This window comes from Neovison vison, chromosome 6 (genome assembly GCF_020171115.1).
Source record: "Neovison vison isolate M4711 chromosome 6, ASM_NN_V1, whole genome shotgun sequence".
Lineage (NCBI taxonomy): Eukaryota > Metazoa > Chordata > Mammalia > Carnivora > Mustelidae > Neogale > Neogale vison.
This window is the reverse complement of record NC_058096.1, coordinates 186,907,995-186,927,092: the sequence shown is the minus strand read 5'-3', so window position 1 is coordinate 186,927,092 and position 19,098 is coordinate 186,907,995.

Genomic DNA, 19,098 nt, shown 5'->3' with positions numbered 1-19,098 from the left:
TTTTTGCGGAAGGCAACGCATTAACAAGAAACGTCTTTTATTTTGCCAACCTAAATATTTTCTTTCTCCAGTAATCTGTTGTCCTTGAGTTGAGGCTGGAATATACAGTGATTTTCTACACACTGATTCTCTATGGGACTCAGAGAACTCAAATGATATTACGGCCCCTAAATGTACATTATTTGATTTCATTAAGTAATTGCATTGTATGACAACCAGTACAGAAGGGAGACCATGAATTATTTCTAATAGTCCCTCATGGTGGGTTTCTTTGTTGCTGTTTTTTGTTGTTTGTTGTTTATTATGGTTGTTGTTCTTTTGGTCTTTCAGTTGGGAACATTTGTGGGACTAATTTCATTTCTCAGAGCAAAATTTAGGTGGTACTCTGGCTTGCATCATGAATTACAAAGGCAATTCTAATGGGCCAGATGAGGTCCCTTTGGACTTAAGCATCTCACCATTTCACTTTGCCTTCCCAGGAGGTTTCTCCAGAATATCATTAAAGAATTCAATGATTCTAACTAAATTGGATGCACAACAAAATGGTAGCTGCCATCATTTTCAAATGCAAGAGCTTCTGTCACTCTAAAGAATTTTTTACTTATTTTTAGTCTGGAGATGGAGGAATCATTGCATGGATACATTTCTCGTAAGAAAAAGTGGAGTGGGGGTATCTGGGTGACTCAGTCAGTTAAGTGTCCGAGTCTTCATTTTGGCTCAGGTCATGATCTCAGAGTTCTGGGATAAAGACCTGCATCAGGCTCCGTGCTCAGTAGGGAGTAGTCTGATGGAGTCTCTCTCTCCTTCTGCCTCCTACTCCTCTCCGCAATTTGATCATGGGCACAAGGGCACACATTCTCTCTCTCTCTATCAAGAAAATAAATAAATCTTAAAAAAAAAAAAAAAAACAAAAACAGCTGGATGGGGTCACCATCTTCACATGATTGCCCCAAATTAAGAAAATGGTTAGAGGAAAAACAAAACAAAGCAAAACAAAACAAAACAAAACAAAATGGTTAGAAGAATTGAATCCAAACTCCCTCTAATGTGATGTTGCCCTAGATTCTAAAGCATCTTGTTAGGACATCAGAATTGCCAAACCTTAACTAATTTCATAATCTCTCTCCTGAAGTTTCCTCCATAAACGTTATTCATTAGAGTGGAAACTACCAAAATAATTTCCAGTCTCCGAGGCTAGGAATCTTCCAATAACTTTTTCTTTTTCTTTATTCCTCATAGTCACGGCTCTCTTCTTGGGTCTCCGCTTGTCATCACAGGCACCAATCACAGCTCACATCTGGAAGGCAGTGTTGATAGTACATAAAAATATGAATCCCAACTCTGCTACACCCTCTCCTCGTGCTTCTTCTGAACTCAGTCACTGTCAGTGTCTTAGAGTTGACCACCGTCGTGAACCGAGCTACCTCGGCTTGTCTTCTGTAGCGAGCTTGCTCTCCATCTTCAGCTCTCTCCATGCCCCTTTCTGTCTCTGTGCCTCCACTCACATGGAGGCCTCCTCCTAGGATGCCCACACTTTTCTCTTCTGCCAGTCTCACCTAAATTTCCCATGCAGCTTTGGTTCAAGCTCCTCCCTCTTAGCCTCTTCCCAACTGTTGTCACCCACAGCGTTCCATCCCTTGTTCCAGACCTTCCTCAATCATTAACAGGTCCCAATCCCAGTCTTCAGTGTCCATCTTGTTTTGGCCCCTAGATTGGGAGCTCTTTGATTCAAAGAACTGTGTCCCATATCTCTTCTGTATTTCTGCAGTGCCTGGCCCAGGTCTAGGCATATAGTGGGCACTTAATATTAAATGAGTAGCCAGTCAATGGAATCATTGCACCTGGTCATTGATATGCCGTGGTATAAAACGATAGTTTACTGTGATTTTTCATGTCTTAGTCTCTTTGTTTTTCAAAGTCACATTTTCTATTTGCCCTAGATTAAAAAACTGGCCAGACCTATCCTTTCTCATTGAAATAGAGGCTAGGGGATGGTATTAGGCAAGCAGCCCAAGAATAATAGTAAATTAGGTGCTATTTATTAACAAGTTACCCTATGCATTCAAATGAAATGGAAGTTGGAGAAAGCAGCTCAGCCTCTGATGTCCCAGGTCCACTCAACCATCACGCTCTGCTGCCTCCCTGCTGAATTTTGCTTTGTTCTGATTTCTATCCTTCGCTGCAGGGTCGACTGGAGAAGAGGCAAAGGAAATCATCAGAATGCTCTTTTGTTGGCTCTAACTTTTACTTCAAACCTCAGTGTACAACTCTGCCATTGAGGTCGATCCCAATAGAAGTCTGGTTCGTTTTCCAGAAATGAGAGGCTCCATCTGACTATTTCCTGCCCATGCAAATCTGGAGTCTTAGCATTGATGGCAAAGAAAGAGAGATACCGAGGAAAAGGAGAGAGAGGAGCAGATAATATGAGAACACTTGACTTTTGGGGTCTGCAGAGGAGTTGGTGGGAGGAGGTGAGAGAAAGATGACCTGTGTCTGTTGTGGTCCTATGCTTGTTCCGTTCCTAGTGACAGGGGTGAAGGGGCTGGAAGAGGCTATGAGATTCCCACAGAGACCACCACGGGCTAATCTCCAGTTAAGTGCAGAGGGCATGTTGTTTAAAATGAAATTGGCTAGGGGCGCCTGGGTGGCTCAGTGGGTTAAGCCTCTGCCTTCAGCTCAGATCGTGATCCCAGGATCCTGGGATGAGCCCCGCATCAGGCTCTCTGCTCGGTGGGAAGTGTGCTTCGTCCTCTCTCTCTGCCTGCCTCTCTGCCTACTTGTGATCTCCATCTGTCAAATAAATAAAAATCTTTTAAAAAATAAAATAAATAAAATGAAATCGGCTAAACCCCGGGACATTTGAGCATTGCTGGGTGAAGTAACATTTTGAGGCACACTTGCTTAAAAAAGTCTGGAGGAAAAGGTATCTTGGAATAAATACAGTGGTTGTATGTAATACTGGGCATCCCATTGGTTTATTTAATTTGCTCACAACTCCTTAAATCAGAAATCCTGTTCTCAGAAAGAACTTGGAAGAGAAGAGAGAAAAAAAAGGAAGAACAAGCCAGGACCATGGAAGTGGTGAGCAGCAAAGGTTTCATAACTCCTAACAGTGAAAAAGGAGGAAATATCACTCAATGACACAGTGATATGTTCCTTAATTAAATATTTTATTTTGCCAAGGTTCTGTATTTCTTGAAAGGAAATAATGTCACTGGAAGATGATATTCCGCACTGCTCGGCTGGCATTGAACATATTTTCTCTCAACTTCTGAGGATGAGATTTCTGATTTAAGATAGTTGTTAGCTCATTAAATATAAAACAATTTGAAGCTCAGCAATTTATTTGTCTTACCCATGTCTTTTTTATTCCTTCCTCCCTTCTGTCCCTCTCTGTTTCTCAGTCTCTCTGACTTGTCTGCATTTCTTTCTACCTCTATGTTTCTCTTCCACCCAAATTAAGATTTCCTGGTAGTTTAGTAAATCTGTACCAGATAACATGGGGAAATGCCCCGGCAGAGACGAAAAGATGACAGAGCACAGAGGCATCCCTGATCACCACAGACAAGTGGTCTAGACAGAGCAGGGGTTTTTTTGTTTGTTTTTCCTCCCTCCACCATCCTGTGGGAGGAAAGTAGTTGGCTTGTTAAGGTCAGATAATATGATGATCTTACAGCAGGTTGAGAGACCAGAATGCCCCAAGTCTCTTTCGAGATTCATGTTGGTGAGCATGGAGTAAAAGGAGCTGGCGGGGTCTTCTGAGTTCACCGCACTCGGACTCCGAGCTTATTGGTGTGTCAACGCAGTTACAGGAAATAGACTAATTGGACACAGTTGTGAGGTGGTGCATGCCTGGCATGTTAGCCTCCCAATCTTCTTCTCTTAGCATGAGGAATGTTGAAAAACTCCAGTTAAGGAAACATTATGGGCTGATGGGATAGGGTAGAAAGTTGGACCATCGCATCCCTGGGCACTCACTCGCAGAGGCACAGTGCTTAAAATGGGAAAATGGGGCCAGTGCTCAGACTGTGCTGGGACGTTTGTAAAACAGGCACTTTTTACCCATTTTTAAAAAAAGATTTATTTATTTATTTATTTATTTGAGAGCGAGAGACAGAGACAGCATGAGCAAAAGGAGGGGCAGAGAAAGGGAGAGAAGCAGACTCCCCGCAGAGCAGGGAGACCGACGTGGGGTTCAATCCCAGGACCCTGAGACCTTGATCTGAGCCAAAGGCAGCCTCTTAACCAAATGAGCCACCCAGGGGCCCCACTCTGTACCCATTTTAAGAAAGACGTCTGTGACCCTGAAGATTCCTCTAGCATGCATGAATCGGGCCATTGAAGCATTTTTATTTCCCATATATTCTTGGAGGTTGAATGTTCATAATGATTTATTTCAGTAGTTAGTTAAAATATTTGCGTCCTGTTTAGGCAAAGTAATGGAGAGAACAGTACCCTGAACTTGAAGAATGAAAATGGGAGAATTGAGCTTTGGAAAAAATGTATCATCAGCCACGTAGAAAGCTAGACTTTGGTATAGACTAATTAATTGTGACTCAATTTTGGTTCTAATACCCTTGAAGACCCCAGACATTAATATCTTCTCTCCCCTTTGGAGAATCTAGTGAAAAATTTAAGTGAGCGAGAGGTGGACTCAATTAGAGTTTTCTTGGAAGCCACGATTGAAATTTATCATCAAGCTCATGCGAGGTTATCCCTCAATGTACCAACCCACTAATTTTAGAAACCTTCTTTCTTTGTCATGGAAAATCAGTTTAACGTCATGACAATTTTTTTTTTTTAAATCAGGGAAGTTGTAAAGATTGTTATAAGGAATCGGTTGAAAATAGCAAATACTGGTTTATTTGGGAGTAGCATTACCAAGCTGGAGGTCTACATTTATTCTCTTACACCAGATCTATTCTTAGACCCATTTGTCCCCAGATGTTGCCATCGTTGGAGCCATACATCATCAGAGTGAGGTGTTCTTATAATGTATTGCACTAATACATTGTGCGAAGGACAGCAGGGATGATAAATTTCTTAAACGATGGTGCTGTCGAAGGCTAATGAGTGTAAGAGCAAATGCAAGGTAATGCAGTGATTTCTTTTCAGGCCCCAGCAAAGAATGCAGAAGACATCTCAAAACCATTTTCACTTGGGGGTGATTCCGAAATAGACAGTATTTCAATGCCTTTGTAACAGGCACTTAGGCAGTATTAAGGAAAATGTAAATGGCCTTGCATTTTTCAGGGAAAACTGATTTAATGCTTTTCCTCATGGGAGTTAAGGTAGTTATTTTTTTTCCCCTTTTTTTTTTTTTTTTTTGGGTTTTTGGGTTTTCTTTTCGTTTTACACATCTGTCACCTGAAGTTGTTTCTCTGTGTGGATATCACGCGCGTTGTGCTCCTTGAATATGCAGTGTTTACTCTGAGCTCCTTACTTGGAGCAAGACTGTTGTTCTTATGGTTGCAGCCATGGCAGAATTTGTGGCTGGAGCGCTAGTCCTGGCAAAGGCATGTGGGTGGGCGGTGGATTCCTGTATGTGCCACAGAGTTGGGTCACATCCGTGCCCAGAAGTTGTGTGGTCATTCATTAGTTCTCAAATGCCAAAATCCAGACACTGAGAAGCAAAATGAAACACTTAAGGGGATGCTTTGGTGGAAGTCATTCCTTTGGTAAGTGTGGTGTTTTCTCTCTGTGCTAAAGAAAACAAAAACTGCAACCGAATCATTTCTTAATACTTGGGGGTGAAGCCTCTCCACAGAGCATCATTCCCATTCGCTGGGCGTAGCCAAAGTAAGACGCGTCTTGTGTTTTTCCAAGGAAAGAAACGTTAAATCCAAATATCCATACAACAGAGCTTCTCCTTGAAATGATGATAGAAATCATCACTGAAATGTCTGGAGTACGGTTGGCCACTTCTCTGGGGCCTTCTGTCTTCTGTTCCACCGAACTGGGGCAGGCACATTAGGTCCATTTTACAGAGGAGCAGTTCAGGCTTGGAGAAGATAAGTCGCTTGCTCAGTAGATCTGGTGTTTGGACCATCTGACTCCTGATGACATGATCTAAACTATTAACCTATATTGCAGGTTCAGGTGTTTTAAAATAAACACTATGTCTCCCTCCCTATCACAACGTGAGAGTGTAGTCATCTAGCCATAGACTGATTCTGATAATAATAATTTCTTTGCTCAATGTATTGACTTTTACCAGATGGTAATACATTTACTTCATCCATTTTTCCAGCCAAATATACACACAAGGAGGCTCAACTCTACGTTTTTTGGCGGGGTATCATATCAAACTTAGAGGGTTTTTTAAAAATGTCTTTATTCTTAGCCTTTAAATGCTGGGTAAGACCAATGTGAGATCTTTTCTTTGTCTAATATACCTTCAAAGTTCTCTCCTCTCAGTTAAGAGTGAGACTAGTGGCTCTAAACTTCCCATTCTTCCAGAAAGCAGCATTATATTTTTACTAATTATACCTTTATTTATTTATTTCCAATTTATTTATTTTCAGAAAAACAGTATTCATTATTTTTTCACCACACCCAGTGCTCCATGCAAGCTGTGCCCTCTATAATACCCACCACCTGGTACCCCAACCTCCCACCCCCCCGCCACTTCAAACCCCTCAGATTGTTTTTCAGTGTCCATAGTCTCTCATGGTTCACCTCCCCTTCCAATTTACCCAAAAGCACATACCCTCCCCAGTGTCCATAACCCTACTCCCCTTCTCCCAAACCCCCTCCCCCCAGCAACCCACAATTGCACTACTGGGTATTTACCCTAAAGATACAAACATAGTGATCCAAAGGGGCACGTGCACCCGAATGTTTATAGCAGCAATGTCCACAATAGCCAAACTATGGAAAGAACCTAGATGTCCATCAACAGATGAATGGATCAAGAAGATGTGGTATATATACACAATGGAATACTATGCAGCCATCAAAAGAAGCGAAATCTTGCCATTTGCGACAACATGGATGGAACTAGAGCGTATCATGCTTAGCGAAATAAGTCAAGCGGAGAAAGACAACTATCATATGATCTCCCTGATATGAGGAAGTGGTGATGCAACATGGGGGCTTAAGTGGGTAGGAGAAGAATCCATGAAACAAGATGGGATAGGAAGGGAGACAAACCATAAGTGACTCTTACTCTCACGAAACTAATTATACCTTAATTTATTGATGAAAATGGGGTATGTATTGAGTTGGGTCCTTTGGAGTAGTGATTTCAATTTCACCTAATAATATTTGGTTGAAATTTTGGCTCTTCACTCTTTTCTGTGGATTACATTAGAAGTTGTTTTTTAATGGACTCGTTACTGACAGTTTCCACTTCTAAAATTGTTTTCTTAAATTCATATTTATTCCAGCTCCCTTAGTTGCAAGGAAAGAAGCTGATTGTAATGATCTTTTTGAATGAGCTTAATTTTGGTTCACAGTCTATGGAATATTTATCTTGTCTGAGTGCCAATAAGAGGGAAATAGGATGACAATATAGTTTTACTTGACTTTTTAAAAAAGATTTTATTTATTTATTTGACAGATAGAGATCACAAGTAGGCAGAGAGAGAGAGAAAGAGAGAGAGAGGGGAGGAAGCAGGCTCCCTGCTGAGCAGAGGTCATGACCTGAGCCCAAGGCAGAGGCTTTAAAACCCACTGAGCCACCCAGGTGCCCCTTACTTGACATTTTTGCCAATAAATTTGAAGAGATGTGATGGGAAAAATTAATGATACAATATAGTTATACAGTTATCACTTGTAAGTGCTTAGTTTTATATACCAAGTCACGTGTTTTATAAAGCCTTTTATAAAGTTTAACAAATTGTTTCTTTTCTTTTTTTTGTGTTGAACTCACAAAGGAGTTGGTTTTTTTTTTTTTTTAGATTTTATTTATTTATTTGACAGACAGAGATCACAAGTAGGCAGAAAAGCAGGCAGAGAGAGAGGAGGAAGCAGGCTCCCTGCTGAGCAGAGAGCCCGATGTGGGGCTCGATCCCAGGACCCTGGGATCATGACCTGAGCTGAAGGCAGAGGCTTCAACCCACTGAGCCACCCAGGCGCCCCGAATTGTTTATTTTCTTAATCAGATTTTCCTCTCTGGAGCTTAAGTGAGTGAGACACTGGAACCAGTCTATAACTTTAGCTTTATCCTTTATCAATTTTCTTTAAGATGGAAAGATAACACAGGCTACCTTCATAGACTGTATCAAGCAAAAAGTGATGGGTGACTATCTTGCTTCACTTTCCACAAAGATAACCAGAGAAGATATAAATGTACCTCACCATTTCCCTAAGAAAAGACAACTAACGTATTCAGAATAGAACTACGTTTGTTGAGTCCTGACCATCTGCTACGCATTGTACTAAGTGATTCTATGCTTATTATCTCATTTGTTTCTTACAGCCATACCTTGAAGCAGTTATTAATAACCTCATTTTACAAATAAAGAAACTAAGGATGAAATATTTCATCCTTTAAGTTGGCTCATCACCTTTAAATATATTACCAACTTTCTGGATAGGTCTCAGAAACTTCAACTAAAAATAATGGCACAAACTTGTCACTTCTTGTTTTGTTTTGCAATGCATGTGTTTTAAGATAAATGTTGCATTACATTTTATTTTATTTTATTTTATTTTATTTTATTTATTTGAGAAGAAATAAAGAGAGAGCGAGCACAGGCAGCAGGGAGGGGCAGAGGGAGATGCAGCAGAGCAGGGAGCTGGACTCGGGGCTTGATCCCAGGACCCCGAGATCAGGACAGGAGGCAAAAGCAGAGGCTTAACTGACTGAGCCACCCAAGCGCTCCTCATTTATTATATTTAAACATTTCATTAATAAACACTTAAAATGTTTTAACAAAAATGTTCTCCATCATTAATATGTTAAAGTCACAAATTTTAAAATGTTTTGATGTTTGTCCTATATGGGTAATGCAAAGAATTGTATAAAGCAGCGATTAAGTCTGTTCCTTCTTGCTTTCTACCCCTACCACCTACACCTGGCCTCCTGCTGTCTCTTCCCCAAGCAAATCAAAAAGCATCATTAAGAGCTGCTTTCTTCTCCCACGCCCCTCTCTCTTACCACCCCCCCCAGTATTATCGAGATAAAATTGGCATAGTATCTTCTATAAGTTTAAGCTGTACAGTATGATGATTTGATGGAAGTATATATTGCAAAATGATTAGCACAATGAAGTTAGAGAGCATCTCCATCCCCTAGCATAATTACTGTTTTTATGTGTATGATGAAAACATTCAAATCTACTCTACTAGGTATTTTCAAGTATATAATGCAGCATCTTTAGCTATAGTCATCAGGTGTACAGTATTACATCACCACAACTTAATCATATTACAACTGGAAGTTTATATCCTTCGACCAATATCTTCTTATTTTCCCCAAACCCCAGTCCATGGCAAAAACCATTCTACTCCCTGTTTCTATGAGTTCAGCTTTTTCAGATATCACATATAAGTGAGATCATATGGTATCTGTCTTTCTCTGTCTGATTTATTTTACTTAGCCTAATGCTCTCGAGGTCCATCCATGTTGTTGCAAATGGCAGGATTTCCTTCTTTTTTATGGCTGAATAATATTCCATCATTTATATATACATTGTGTTTTCTTTATCCACTCATCTGCTAATGGATACTGACGTTGTTTCCATGACTTGACTGTTCAATAATGCTGCAGTGAACATGGGGATGCAGATATCTCTTCAAGATAGTAATTTCAGGGGCACTTGAGTGGCTCAGTGGGTTGAAAACTCTGCCTTCAGCTCAGGTCATGATTCCAGGGTCCTGGGATCGAGTCCTGCATCGGGCTCTCTGCTCGGCGGGGAGCCTGCTTCTCCCTCTCTCTCTCTCTGCCTGCCTCTCTCTGTTTACTTGTGATCTCTGTCAAATAAATAAACAAAATCTTTTTAAAAAAAGATAGTAATTTCATTTCCTTCAGATATAAACTCAGAAGTGGGCTTGCTGATCATATGGTAGTTCTGTATTAAATTTTTGAGGACCCTCTATACTGTTTTCCACAGTGTCTGTACCACATTCCCACCAACTATCCACAAGCCCTTTTCTCCCCATCCTTGCCAATATTTGTTATCTCTTGGCTTTTGGATACTAGCCATTCTAATAGGTGGGAGGTGATATCTGATTTTGGTTTTGATCTGCATTTCCCTGATGAGGAGTGATGTTGAGCATCTTTTCATGTACCCGTTTGAGCCACAGGCTTTATAATCTCTTCCTTTATGGAAGGTCTACCCATGAATTGCCTCAATTATTTTTTTTAATTTTATAACAACTTTTATTTTTATGGTTTTCTGTTTTGTTTGGTTCTGTTTTGCCTAGGGAAGTTTTCAAAGGGAAATGCCACGCTCGAGATGAAGTTTGAGGTAGCTGTTTCCATTACATCTTCTGGGTCCAGGGACTGTATATCTTAATCTTAATGTAATAATGTCTGCAGGATCCCTTAGCTAATAACTGATAATGGATTGAATCCAACTGGACTGTAGAGTCAGCTAAATGTGGAAGTTGGGACCTATTACTCTGAAAGATCCCACCATTTGTAATTTGTAGCCTCAGAATTCTAGAACATGTTTTGTTCACTGTGAAATTATCCAGTATGGTTAAAAGTCACAGCTAATAGAATCATTCCTTAGCTCACCTGAGCTCAAGAGTGCTACAGCAGGTAGATCCAAAGAAACTGACCTTTACCTTGAAGTGACAAGGTGAGGCAATACTCCTGCTCTAGCTCACATGTAGCATGACATGTTTAGATGTGGAGCTAAATAAAAATAGGATTTTTAGGGGCGCCTCGGTGGCTCAGTCATTTAAGCATCCCACTCTTGATTTTGGGCTCAGGTCATGATCTCAGAGTTGTGAGATCAGGCTCTGTGTTGGGCTCTGAGCTGGGCGTGGAGCCTGCTTGAGATTCTCTCTCTCCCTCTGCCTTTCTCCTTCCACCTCCTGCTCCCACTCACACACGCATTCTCTCTCTTTCTCTCTAAAAAAAAGTCAAAGAGATAGTATTTTTAATATGTGAATTTTTCAAAATCAGGTATCTAAACAACATTGGCAAATACCATGCTAAAAGTCCCATGTTTTTTGGCATGTCAAAGATCGTTTCTCTTTGCGGAGTGTGGGAGATTTATCAAATGGTTTTCCAGTGCTTAATTTTTACAACTGGCCCACTGGGACTAAATGCAAACATGTAAGAGAAATCCTTAAATATATAGCCGGTTGATTTTCAACAAAGATGTAAGGGTCTTCAATGGGATAGGACAGTCTTTTCACCCTACGGTTGAAAAGGGTATGTGCATGCAGAAAGAGTGAAGTTGGACTTACTTTAAATCATGTACAAGAATTAGCTCAAAATAGAATTGAAAGAAGGAGCTCTGATACCTACACACCAGTGTTCACAGCAGTCTTGTCTCCATAGCCAAAAGATGGAAACAACCCATGTTCACGGACAGGTAAATGGATAAACAAACTATAACATTTACCTGCAATGGAAAATTATTCAGCCACAGAAGAGAATGAATTCTGACTATGCTACAAGATGGATGAATCTTGAAAACTTCATGCTAAGTGAAATAAGTCAGACACAAAGGGACAAATGTTGTACGAGTCCTTACATATATGGTACCTAGAAGTGACAAATTCAAAGAGACATAAAGCAGACTGGAGGTTATCAGGGGGGAGGGAGAATGGAGAGTTGCTTTTTCATGGGTAAAGAATTTCTGTTTGGGATGATGAGAGAGCGCTACAAGTGGTGGTGATGACTGTCATGCATTGCGAAAGTATTTAACGTCACTGACTTGTGCACTCAAAGTTGTTAAAGTTATTAATTTTATATTATGTATATTTTATCTATAGTGTTAATTTATTATTTTGTGTATTTTATGCATAAATAAATGTATTATGTGTATTTTATGTATAATATGTCTTTTATGTGTATTTTATATATGCCATATATTTATATATGCATTATATATAATACATGTTTTATATATTTTACATATAATATATATTTTATGTGTAATACATAATACATATACAGAAGGGGGTAAAATACTGCTGGGTGAAAAAAAACAGCAGGTAACAATTGAAATGTAAATCTGAATACAGACATTAACCGTAGTGACGAGCGCCTTTAACAAATAGTGAACATCTTCGAAGGGAGAAAATACTTATTTTCAGGTGTAGGCATAATTAGAGGGATAGCATTAGCTTTGACTTTCCACAAGAGTCTGATGTTAACATATTGGAGCCCGATGGACTTTGGGAGTCCAAGATGGCAGAAAGGCTACGTCCGCTAGCACAAGGCCAGCCCGTGGCATGTGCTCAATGAATACCTGTTGAATGGCATGCCTCGCTTTTCCAAAAGTCAACAGCTACACAACAATTTTGCTCTAACTTTCAAGATTATTTATGAATTGTGTATCATGAGTTGTGTACCTTTTTGTGTGCAATGCACATTTTTCCCCCAGCCATATGTTTTATAAAATGGAAAAATGATGCAAATGGGCATACTCAGTCAAAGATACTAGAATTCTATTTTAAATGTATAGAAATTTGGGAACATGATTCTTTTAGGGAGGTGCGCTGCTGCCTGGAATTAGGATGAGACTGTTACTGTGATCAGCCAGTTAACGTTTCCAGGCCCCCCCTCTGAACAACCACCCGTCTTTTTATTGAATTTATGTCAGGGCCCATGAAGCAAACAGGAAAAGAAGGGTAGAGAAAAAAAGTCTTCAAATTATTTGAATAAGGTTGGAATAGGAAAAAATAGCCACTTAAATTATTTTAAAGCTCCCTTTTTATCCATTGAGTTTACAGTAACAAAAATTTTAAAAAACGTAGTAAAGATATACTGAATATTGACTTTAACGATACACAGGGATACATTTTGCGTTCTTTCAGCCTGGAGGATTTTGCTCCCTCTGTCTCTATTATTTATTACTTTTCAAATTACAAAGGACAGGAAGCAAAGAACTTTATGATAGCATTTTGAACAGAGTCTAAATTATGTGGGTGTGTATTTGACAGGGAGGGCTATAGATCTTAAGCTTCGTGTTAACGAATTGGTTCTTTTATCTTTTGATCTGTGTTCAAACTGTGGAATCAGACTTTCAGTAGGATGGAGTGACTTCAGGAAAACTTTTTTGATTGATTCATTCAACAGGTAAGAAATTCAAGTATAAACCAACAGCTCCAACTAGCAGGACATGCGTTTTCAGAACTCAGGGTCTAGAGAGACAGAGAGAAAGAGAGAGAGCTACGAAGAGACAATCACAATCCACTCTGCTAAGTGCTATCAGAACGACTAAGCCCCGAGGGCTCCAGGAAAACATTCTTCGAAGGGGAAGGGGAAAGCTATGCAAAGCACCAGTAGCAGGTACTTCCGGGGGCCATTGGTCACCTCCTCTTTGCCCATCTCTGATTTAGCTGCCAGGCGGGGGCTAGCTCTTGACCCACTGATGGTGTGAGTGGTGCCTCTCAGCTTTTCTCCCTGAGAGCTTTCTCTGATGCATCAGGGCCTGGAAGTATAGTGGGGAACTGCCCAGGTAGTTGATGTCCCCAGGGGCCACCTCCCCCCGATGGAGGAAATGAAAGTCCACAGACAGATTCCCATCGCTCCATCTCCAAAGGAAAATATTGTAAGAAATATTCTGTGTGGTTTCCAGATATCCTGGTGTTGCATATAGCAATGACCTTGACACTGGAGCTTTTTTCACTGTTCCTTCTCTTTCTCAATCTTCCCACTTTGTCTTTCTGTGATCACTTCCCAAACAAACCATCTGTGCTTAAGTGCTTTCTTCAGGCTCTGCCTTTGGAAGAACCCAAGCAGACAGAATGTGACAGTTGAGCTGGGAGACGAATGATGTGGGTAGGAGCTCACTGGGGTTGTGTGTAGGCCAAGGGGCAAAGTACCTTCCATGTAGATAGAGCAGCTGCTGTCAAGCCACCGAGGCCTAGGAGTGGTTCTGGGAGGGCTGTAAGAGGATAGGATGTGTGGGGAGCAGTGGGGAGGTCAAAATATCCTGGGCTAAATGATCTGGGAAGGCAGAGAGGCCATAGAGGTCTGTTGGGCATGAGAAGGATTTGGGACCTTCTCATTAGCATGAGAAGGATTTGGGACCATCTCTTCAGTGACGGTGCATGACATGCTCAGTGGGGGAGGCCATGCTCAGAGGTGAGAGACAGGAAGCAGGGAATGAGGACGGTAACAGTCCAGGGGAGTGAGGAGAGCTGAGAGGGCTTCAGGTGTGAGCGGGGAAGAGGTGACAGGACAACTTGGAGAGATGTGGAAGCAGCAGACCTTTGGTGATGACATGGAGGGCTGAAGGAGACCAAAGCCAAAGCTGTCATCTGGTGTTTGAGTTTGGCAGGTCATGTGGTTGATGGTGCCTCGATATGTAGAGACCTAGTCCCAGTGTGACAGTGTCAGGAAGTGGGGAATTTGGGAGGTGAATAGCTCATGAGGGTAGAGCCCTCTTGAATGGAGCTAGTGACCTTACAGAAGAGCTCCCAGACAGCTCTCCTGCCCCATTCGCCTCTGGGAACGCAGCGAGCAGATGGCCATGGATGACCCAGAAATTGGGCTCTCACCTGACACTTAGTCTTGCTAGTGCCTTGATCGCGGTCTTCTCCAACTCCCACACTGTGAGACATCAGTGCTGTTCAATCCACACAATCTGTGTTGTTTTTGTTATAGAAGCCCAAATGGACTAAGATACCTCCCTGGTATGAAGAGAAGGGGGTGTTGGGTAAATTTAACAAAGTTGTTGTGTTCAAAAGTGTTGGAGGGGTTTGAATGCCGCATTAAGGCATTTGGTTAAATGAACTTGATGTTCCATTTTGGGATTCTTGGAGATGAGGAAAAAAGGTCAGCAAAAAGGACTTAGAAAGTTTAATGCACTAATCTATTTGCTAAGGAAGGGGGGGTGGGAGAGAGGGAGAGGGAGATGGAAGCTGAAGAGGGAAGGAGAAACTCCAAGTGAGGAGATGATCTCATGTGAAGTCTAGTTTCATTCTGGTCCATAAAGTCGTTCTGCATGAGCCCTTTGAATCCTATATTAATCAGTCAGTGGCCATCTGGATGGGGAGGGCTGGGGGCAGCCTCTTGTGATGGCTAATTTTAATGTGTCCATTTGGAGAATGTTTTTGGGTGAGATTAATATCAAAATCCATGAATTTTGAGCAAGGTAGATGACTCTTCATAATGTGGATGGGCTGTGCACCATCAGTTGAAGGACTGACCACAACAACAACAAAAAATCCAGTCTCCAAAATAAGAGAGAATTCTCTTGCAGATTGCCTCTGGGCTTCATCTGCACCATTGTCTCTCTCTCTGCTGCCGGCCCTCAGGCTGAAACCGCACGTTCAGCCATCCTAGGCCTACACTGCAGTTTTAGACTTGTAAGCCTAACTGTGTGAGCCAATGCCTTGTAATAAATTGCTTCTCTATACACATTCTATGTATTCTATTTCCCTGGAGAATGTTGACTAACATACCTCCTGGAAGTCTCTGTCCTAGAGGACGTGGCTCCCATCTGCTAAGGGCAAGGTCTCTGCAAAGGTCACAGGCCTAAGCAGCAGCTGGTGGCCAGATGCCTCCATGGGGAAAAGGGGGTCTTGATGGAGCATCAATTTGGATGGCCCTTTTATGGAATAGCTTGGAGAATGATGTGGGAATAAATAGCATATTAAATTTATTTAGCTGCAAGTTAGGCTTATAGGCCTTCACAGATCCCTCCTCAATACTCTGAATTCTTGCTGAGCTCCTTTTAGTGACATTTATTCGTGTGGAAGCACAATATGGCGGCATCAACTTTTAAGATTTGAAGTCGGAGATAGAAGTTCAAATACCAGCTCTTCGCTTATCTGCTGAGCAGTATTTACCTATGTCACTTAATTTCTGGGTTTGGATTCCATACCTGTATGACAAATACTGCAAATAAACTCTGTGTTATGAAGATTAAAATGAAAGCTTATGTCATATGGGGAAAAGCCAATAAATGTCACCTGTGAATACTGAGCTCTTCTGTGCCAGGCAATAGGTTAAGCAACTTAAATATGTTACCAGGTTAAAGGCACCTGAGTGGCTCAGTCAGTTAAGCATCTGACTCCTGATTTCGGCTCAGGTCATGATCTCAGCATCTGAGATCAAGCTTGCTGTTGGGCTCTGTGCTGGGCATGGAGAAGGCGTGGAGTTTGCTTCAGATTCTCTCTCTCCCTCTCTCTCTGTCCCTCCCTGCTCTCTCCACACCCCCCAGCCCAAAATGTTACGAGGTTATAGTCTTACAGTTGTTCCCTAAAGTAGATATTACTCATCTTGTTCCCTAACATGGAAACTGAGTTGTAGAAAAGACACATGCCCAAGGTTGCTGAGCTAGGAAGCCAAGGAACTGACACTGTTCCAAGTGTCTGTCAGGATGCAGAGCCCTGACACAGCATTTGGCCTCTGACACATAGAATTCTAGAAGTGTTGTGACTTGACTGTCACTCCAGAAGCATGCTCCAGGGACCTTAAATTATAGGTCCTTTCTATGGGGCTCGTGGCCCCCCGGAATGTTGTAGCAAGAAGGGGAGGGGTGGGGATGTCAAGGACTCCAGCCACTGCCATGGCATTTTGAGTCCAATGTGGCCAACATGCCTTGTGTGTGCCCACTGCCTGCCAATCACCTCAACTTGCAGTGATTTGGGGGGGGGGGATGGAGGGGTGGTGGCTGGGAGCAGCAGGCGTTGGAGGGGGGGCAGGCCAATGGACGTGAGAGCAAAATGATGCCTCCAAACTCCAGTTTGGTAGGTCATTTTGTTATGTCATCATTAGGATGGGACTTTCTGGGTTGAAAACTCATAAATGGAAAACCTGCTTCACCTCTGAGTTTTCACAGATTTCAACGATTTGGTCCAAATCCAGAGTCTCGAGACAATAAAAAGGCTGCTGAATGTTAACTGAGAGGGACGGCTGAACTCTCAGTGAGCTACTTTGACGGTACCAGAGGCATTTAATTTTCATGGTCTTGCAGTAAATTTAAAGGCAAATTATAAAAGTGAGGCTCCGTTTTGGTAAGACTCCAATTTATGTGTTTCGGGCTTCTTCTAACTAGACTGTGGGGGCAGCCGGTAAAGAAAGTTTCGATTTAAAGACTTTTGCCAAGGTGTCCTGCGTGAAAATTTCCAGCGTTTTGTCGTATTTCCAAAAGGCATCTCATTGCATACTCCTGGGCCTCATATTATTCACAGATTTGGAAAGTGGGCCTTGGCTTCTGGAAGGTAATATTTTAATGAGCAAGTGCTAAAGTGAGGGACCAATTCACTTCGTCTAGTGTATTTAGGGAAATCGCTTCGCTCTGTTTCGGTGTTAAAATTTAATTCTTGCTGTAGTTTCATGGTTTGTCTTTCAAGGGAGAGTGAGGCTGGCAAGGGTACGCGTGCTGATCAAGATCCCCGAGTCTCAGCTTCAGATGTTGGTAACTATCTCAGGGTGCTTGGACAGAATCAATCCCGTAATGATTGTGAAGCCTTAATGAAGTTGCTGGCAGATATTAAGTGTTCATAGAGTGATCATTAACAGGAAAAATCCCCCCGTAACAGGATGAGCAGAATCGTTTGTAATCCAGGGGACTGAGAAAGAGTTTCTACGTGGACAGTAGTTGAGCTCAGGTATGGGTTTGAGTGGCTCTGAGTACAGCCTTTATTTTATTTTATTTTTTTTAAAAGATTTTATTTATTGATTTATTTTTCAGCAAGAGAGAGAGAGAGAGAGAAAACACAAGCAGGTAGAGCAGCAGGCAAAGGCAGAGAGAGAAGCAGGCTCTCTCGCTGAGCAAGGAGCCCGATGCAGGACTTAATCCCAAGACCCTGGGATCATGACCTGAGCCAAAGGCAGCCGCTTAACCCACTGAGCCACCCAGGAGTCCCTGAGTACGGCCTTTAAAGGAAAGAAATGGATTTCCTATCTACTCTGAGCTTCGACCGACTCCGAAAAGGCAGAGGAACAGTTTCCTGGGGTATCCGGGTTCCGTTTTTACAACTCGTTGCACACATCGCTCATTTGAGGGTTCAGAGGAGTAGTTTAGGAGAGAAAATGGAAGTCGACGTTCTTGAAGGCCAATTTGGGAGGGCAAAGCTGGGGTTTGGGATCTCACTGGCAAGTCTGCATTATTGAGATTTCTGAAATGAGCCCTTCTAATATGACCTCAAGCTAATGTGTGGGTGTATTTTAATAAGAACTTCAAGTCATTTCTTCGAATCATGCCTCCTAAGCAACCCAAGATATAAGTATTGTTTTTTCTGGGGATGGCAGAATTGTCAGAAAGGTAACAAATTACCCTACACTTTTGTTGGTAAAGCAAAATTCAAGTTTATTTCAATTGTTTTGGACTTAAAAAAAAAAAAACAACAAAACAACAAAAAACAACCTTTCAGAGAGTACTGATGTGAAAATACCATGCGCTTGCTAGGGGTTCTATAGATGACAACATGCTGGGCTCCAGTCTTGTCTTCTTTTTCCCTTCCCTCCGTCCCCACTCACCATCTCTCGCCAGACAGAATAGGTGAAGAGGTTGAGCTGTAGATCTCATTTCTCCTGTTTTGCTGCTTGTGAAGTCTGCCAACAGAATCCACCTTGACAAAGTCAAGGACTGTGCGTTTAATGTTGAACTGAGTGAATAAATTATGCATGAAATTGTGCTGGAGTCTCTAGTGTGCACAATTGCTCCTTTTGATATGAAAGGTTAATTCAGAAAGGAGTCCAAAATAGCTGGAAATTGTGGGGATAAGTGGATAGTATTCACTGTTGTGAGCTGTTATTACCAGAAATTGCATTCCCTCTCTGGCTTCCCCGGAGATTTCGCTTTGCCAGTGAATATAAACTGTACTCAATAGAATAGCATTTAGGAGTAACAAGAGTGTATGTCCACACACAATAAAATATTCTAATGGCGTTTTAAAAAAGAAGTTGTACTTTTTCATGTATATCATGCACCCCAAGGAAGAATTTCTATTGCATTTAGGTCAAGAACAAGGCATATCAAACGTAATGAGTTTTGAGCATATATGCACCGC